We start from the raw sequence: 6,788 nt of genomic DNA, 5'->3' as shown, positions 1-6,788 counted from the left end.
TCTGAATTTCTAGGCTTGTTTACTGATACATATAGTTTGTTACACTAGAAACAAATAACCACTGGACAAAGCTGAAGCAAAGGTTCGAACACACAAATACAACAGTTTACAGTCACAGTGCAACTCACCTGAATCTTTGTTCCATCAAGTCAGGTATTATGATTTGTGAAATTGAATGTAGAAGAAGAGTGTAGATCTGATGGGATTGTTACTTCTTTGTAATACTTTTGAAATGTTGTTTATACAGATAGCCACAAGCTGTCAGTAAACTATAACTGTCTGCCACTCACATAGCTCCTCGTTGAAAGCAGCTTTACATGTTTTCTGCTGTTTACATCCGGTGGTAGATAAGACTTCGTGATCCCAGTGTAACAGAGTGGTGTAGGGTAAAGTTTCTCTCGTCAAAAACAACACAGGAACCTTCTGATCTAACTGTATCTGTAACTGTAGACCTATCCTGTCAGTAATATTTGTCGGCATAAGCATGAAGTTACGTAGGACAGATGATTTATTATTCTTTCCTATTTCCATTTTATTCTTATGCAATAACAAAAACAACAGCAGCAAACATGACACAGAATTAGAAACAAGAACCAAAAGCTGTCTCAATTTCAGTACTCGTTTGATTTTGTGCTCCTTGCGATGTACATAGATGTTCCTATTCTTTATCTGTCATAACAAAATATCCTTCTTTTTCCACTCATGTTTGAGAGTAGAGCGGCTGTTAAGATCAAGTAAACCATTTTAGTTTGGTAATGATTCTGCTTAGGATTACGGAACAAAATGTCGGACGCGGACAGACAATCGAGGACTGGATCAAAATGACTGACTTTGGAAAAAATGTAAAAATTACATTTGAACTTATTTCAAAATGTACCTCTTAGTGCAACGTATCTCCTCTGTGTCATGCTTGTTCTGTGTCGTTTGTATGTTGAAACTTTTAAAATATTGGAGAGAAAAAAACAGCAACAACAAAACTATTTGAGTTCTGATCTATATACTTTTATAAAACTGTCAATCAGAGGGTTGTAGTGTAGTGGTGTAGTGTTTTAACTCTTTATATAAGTTTATCTCAGACAAAGGTTTTCTTTAAGTTATAAAAACTTTAGTTTGTTTTAAAATCTAGTAAAAAGAAAAAATACCCATACTTCATATTTGAATCGCAATGTTGATTTGATTTTGATTCATGTTTTAATAGTAGGAATCTTTTCAAAGTTCACATATTCAGAAGTAACATTTGAGATAAATAATGACATATTTCAGAATGTGTTCAGTGGTCTGAACTGCAGGGTCGGTAGGTTTTTAGGACCAAATATTCTGCTTTTTCCAGAGAAATTATGTTGGTTAAATCATTGTCTTTGCAATTTACAGCCCAACCGGTTGTACTTATTCAACAAATGCTGCAGCAAAACATTGATTCCGTCCTGTTCATTTCTATGGCGATGGAGTTGTGAAACTTTCTCACTTCATTCAGTTGATAATCACGTGTCATGTTTATTGATCATCAGTGATTCATTATGTACCCTCCAGCCAATGACCCAGCGGCCCAATCAGAGCGCTCCAGTTCCATGTGACGGGCCTCTTTCATTTGTCCACGTATCAACATCACTTGTTCAGCACAAAAACATGTGGAAAGTGAGCATTGATTTTTCACTGAAATAACAATCAACAAAGTGTGCTGACCTTTAAAAGTAAACTTTATTGCTTCCTTGTCTTTGGGCATCAACTCATCCAATCATGAGAATCTGTCAATAGATGGAATTTACACTCCCCTTCATGACTAGTGCACAAAACACTTTGCCTGCCAAGTGACATCTTGTGTAACTCATCTCAAAAGTAGTTCAGAGGCTAAGTGCACCCTGCTGACTTCCTGGTCTGGTATGCAAGCACTGAAAGTTTAAAAAAACAAAAAAGATATTTCTCTGCCTCTTATTTACTTGTGAAGCACACTTGTGCCAGTCATACATCGTCTTCTTAGACAGATTCTAAGTTAAATGATTAATTATTCATTGTTGAAACACTGCAGAACTTTGTGAATTATCCTGTGTTTGGCTAAAGGAGCCACTACGTTATATTCAGTTTCAGGAGGATCAATATCTGCATTACAGTCACCTCACTTCATCTTTGTGGTTTATCATGTGGCATTTTACAAACAAAAAGCAATGTGTAGAGGCTGGACCATCACAGTCATTGAGGTAATAATATGATTTTTTTTTGTAAAATGTAGGCAACTGTATTACTCTATTACCACAATAAATACAGTTAAATTATTATTATCAAAAACTTGCTGGGGGCCAGATTAAACCAGGCCAAGAGCCAGATGCGGTCCTTGGGCAAAATGCCAGGTCTGCAACCTTGGAAAACTGAAAACATATGATTTATGATTCATGTTTTCCTATGAAACGTAAAGTTTTGATTATGTAGGGACTATCTAGTGACAATATGTTTGAGATACTATCTGTAAGATGAGCGTAACTTTTTAGATAATATACTAAATATGTGTGAAATGTGGCTAAATATGTTTCTCTAAATCAAGTTAAGAGGACTTCCGACACTAGCATTTAATAAAAGGACAAGGTTTGTGATTCACATTAAAGGGTTTGCCATGTACAAACCTCCAAAGCCTCAGCTTCTGGTCTTTCATTCTGGTTCTACTGTGAAAGGAGTTTTCCCTGTGTTCACTAATGCATAAAATGTTATAATTGGTGCTTGTTGGAGAAATGGTGTCAAATTGCAAAAGGTGCCGCAACTGCAGTCATCATAATTATATTCCACACACCCAGAATGATCTCAGGTTAATCACAGCCACTCACTTGGGCTGGTAAAAATTATGCCTTTTATTACAGTTTTTACTGTCAGACACCATGACCAGTGACTGGTAATGTGGAAAACACGAATGTGGTGGTTCTAATGTGAGAGAGAGAGCAGTGTCTCATGTAACTCTTTGATTCATTCACTATATTTGGAAGAAGTTTTTGAACCATAAATGTTGAACGCTTTAACTAGGATTTGGGCCACACAAACTTACCTCATTAATGGCCTTGAATGACTTCAACTGATTATTGAGATCTTTGACTGAATAATGCTATCAGCTCTGAAGAAATGTTCAAAAAATAGTTTCACCTGCATTTGTTAATTTGTGATAGAGAATATGTTGAACTTTGTGCCAGTTTTAGTTTCAAGAAGATGTAGTCAACAAAGCAAATAATACCACAAAATTCTGACCTGCCGTCCATCTTAATTACAGAGTGTTAGTGTCAAAATAAATAAATAAAATAAATAAATAAAATAGATAAAATAGATAAAAAGAATACAATGAATAGAATAAAACACTAAACATGGGACTCAACCCTCTACAGCTAAAATATTCATGTAATATAAAAAAGAGAAAACGTTCCCCAATTGTGATAAACATTGAGCATTAAAGAATATAGTTCCATCTATCATATATTGAACGATGGGTCGATACAGTGATTATTGTGACAAGCCTGTGGTGGTCAACATTTCTAGTCCAGTATTTAGTAGTGGTGATGATCTTGTCATGCCACCAACAGCCACCAACAAAATGCATTCTGCTGATTTGCCTGCTGTGCTTTATGATTTTCTTTGAATGTGGGATTGTATGAAACTGAAGCCAGTGCCTTGGAGAGGTGCCCCACTTCTTCAATGTCACCACCTCAAATGATTTCACATGACCTCAAATGGAAAAGCTCTTGTTTTGCTGAGCTGTTCACCCACAAGTACAAATCCATATACGGTAGATCGATGCTGCTCTGTGCACCACTATGAGCTTTTATTTTTAGAGATGCGATTATAGCGGTACTGTATGCTGGCATCCTGTAAGCACGCAGTTCAGTGCAGAGTTCAAAGGACGCTTGGCTGTTTAAAATTCACATCATCATAGCAGCTGCAATCTTTGTTTGATTGTTTTTCTTGAGGAGCGCACCACAGGGAGACAATCTGGACCAAAACAAGTCGTTCTTAGATATAGATAATGCATACAAAACATGTGTTTGAAGGCAAAAACGTACTGATTTACCAACTAGAAAAACCGGCACTTTCGCTGTATACAGTCTTCTTCTACTGCAATGTCTACTGCATCCCATTTCTATTTTGTATAAATGTTGTAGATGTCACTTATTGTCTCTATTCAATTTTTAAAGTAGTTTCTTTTCATGTTTTGAAGACAATACAACAACTGAAAAGTATTATTTCTCATACCATTTTATTGTTTAACTTGTTTTTAGGTGGTTAAAATTAGTATCAGTATCTTCTATTAATGGAAACACTGGGGGAAATAAAGCACACTCAGGAATTGCCTCTCTGATAATTAGGCAAACCAGTTTTAGCCCAAACTTTTATAATTAAGTTTAGTGTGTACAATGAGTCGTTTGCTCTGTAAACATTTCTTCCTAACCTGAAAACGGTATAGCAAACTGTCATTGAATCAAGCATCATGCCCCTATTGAGTTATTGTTATTTTTTCTTCGACAAAACATTTACAAAACTTTAAACATCTCTGCATGAATGCAAAAGCTTATTAAGTGCAGTCAAATTGTAAAGCAATGTCTCAGTTATTTTAATGATAAAAAAAGACATTTATATATTATATTTACATTTTTGATTGCACTACACTGATGACAATCTTTATCAACAGCAGGAGGAGCTGTGTGGAGAAACACTTGTTAGATTGCACAGCTTGAACAAGGCCAGGCATATGCTGCAAGATCCTTTTTCAAAAACTCATCTGCATACTCATCTGCATACAAGGAGAAGCTCATCTGCATACAAGGAGAAGCTCATCTGCATACAAGGAGAAGCTCATCTGCATACAAGGAGAAGCTCATCTGCATACAAGGAGAAGCTCATCTGCATACAAGGAAAAGCTCATCTGCATACAAGTACGTCAGAAAGGCGTCGGTCCAGCTGGCGGCCCGGTGCAAGTATTTTGTAAACATTTTTCTACTTTAGTTGTACGACCGGGACACGCGCTGGAATCGCTTTAATTCAACTTGTTTCGACTTTGTTCGGCTGGATTATTGAGTGTTTTTCGTCGCGTTGTCGTGATGTGCGCTAGCTCCACCGCGCCCCCCGGCCACCGCCGCCGTACGGAACGGCGCCGGTGCGCGTTTATACAAAGGAACATGCAGTTGTGGCGAGACCGTCACCCCAGTTCAGGAACTATACTTCCTGTTCCAAAGGAGGAACTCATGAAACTGAAGGAACTATACTTCTTGTTCCAAAGGAGGAACTCATGAAACTGAGGGGGAAACCATCGTCTTACCCGGAGATCGTCACGTTATCCCGGCGGTTTTGTCTATAGGAGTTTTTGTTTATAAGTGTTCTTCTAATAAGAGTGTTTTTTAAACTTCCTATAATTTGTTATCTGTTTTTTTACTCTGTATCTACCTGTGTTGTATCAATGAAATTTCCCCATGTGTGGACAATAAAGGAATATCTTATCTTAAGTAGGAGCTCATCTGCATACAAGGAGAAGCTCATCTGCATACAGGGAGAAGCTCATCTGCATACAAGGAGAAGCTCATTTGCATACAGGGAGAAGCTCATCAGCATACAAAGAGAAGCTCATCTGCATACAAGGAGAAGCTCATCTGCATACAGGGAGAAGCTCATCTGCATACAAGTAGAAGCTCATCGGCATACAAGGAGAAGCTCATCTGCATACAAGGAGAAGCTCATCTGCATACAGGGAGAAGCTCATCTGCATACAAGTAGAAGCTCATCGGCATACAGGGAGAAGCTCATCAGCATACAAAGAGAAGCTCATCTGCATACAAAGAGAAGCTCATCTGCATACAAGGAGAAGCTCATCTGCATACAAGTAGAAGCTCATCGGCATACAAGGAGAAGCTCATCTGCATTCAAGGAGAAGCTTATCTGCAAACAAGGAGAAGCTTATCTGCAAACAAGGAGAAGCTCATCTGCATTCAAGGAGAAGCTTATCTGCATACAAGGAGAAGCTCATCTGCATTCAAGGAGAAGCTTATCTGCATACAAAGAGAAGCTCATCTGCATACAAGGAGAAGCTCATCTGCATACAAGGAGAAGCTCATCTGCATACAAGGAGAAGCTCATCGGCATACAAAGAGAAGCTCATCGGCATACAAGGAGAAGCTCATCTGCATACAAGGAGAAGCTCATCGGCATACATGGAGAAGCTCATCTGCAAACAAGGAGAAGCTCATCTGCATACAAGGAGAAGCTCATCTGCATACAAGGAGAAGCTCATCTGCATACAAGGAGAAGCTCATCTGCATACAAAGAGAAGCTCATCTGCATACAAAGAGAAGCTCATCTGCATACAAGGAGAAGCTCATCTGCATACAAGGAGAAGCTCATCTGCATACAAGGAGAAGCTCATCTGCATACAGGGAGAAGCTCATCAGCATACAAGGAGAAGCTCATCTGCATATAAAGAGAAGCTCATCTGCATACAAGGAGAAGCTCATCTGCATACAAAGAGAAGCTCATCTGCATACAAGGAGAAGCTCATCTGCATACAAGGAGAAGCTCATCTGCATACAAGGAGAAGCTCATCTGCATACAAGGAAAAGCTCATCTGCATACAAGTACGTCAGAAAGGCGTCGGTCCAGCTGGCGGCCCGGTGCAAGTATTTTGTAAACATTTTTCTACTTTAGTTGTACGACCGGGACACGCGCTGGAATCGCTTTAATTCAACTTGTTTCGACTTTGTTCGGCTGGATTATTGAGTGTTTTTCGTCGCGTTGTCGTGATGTGCGCTAGCTCCACCGCGCCCCCCGGCCAC

The sequence above is a fragment of the Eucyclogobius newberryi genome, unplaced genomic scaffold, assembly GCF_026437365.1.
Source record: "Eucyclogobius newberryi isolate DKJ021-1_F unplaced genomic scaffold, fEucNew1.0.hap1 SCAF_6, whole genome shotgun sequence".
Classification (NCBI taxonomy): Eukaryota; Metazoa; Chordata; class Actinopteri; order Gobiiformes; family Gobiidae; genus Eucyclogobius; species Eucyclogobius newberryi.
The sequence above is the reverse complement of the archived record's forward strand: the minus strand, read 5'-3'. Positions refer to the sequence as shown.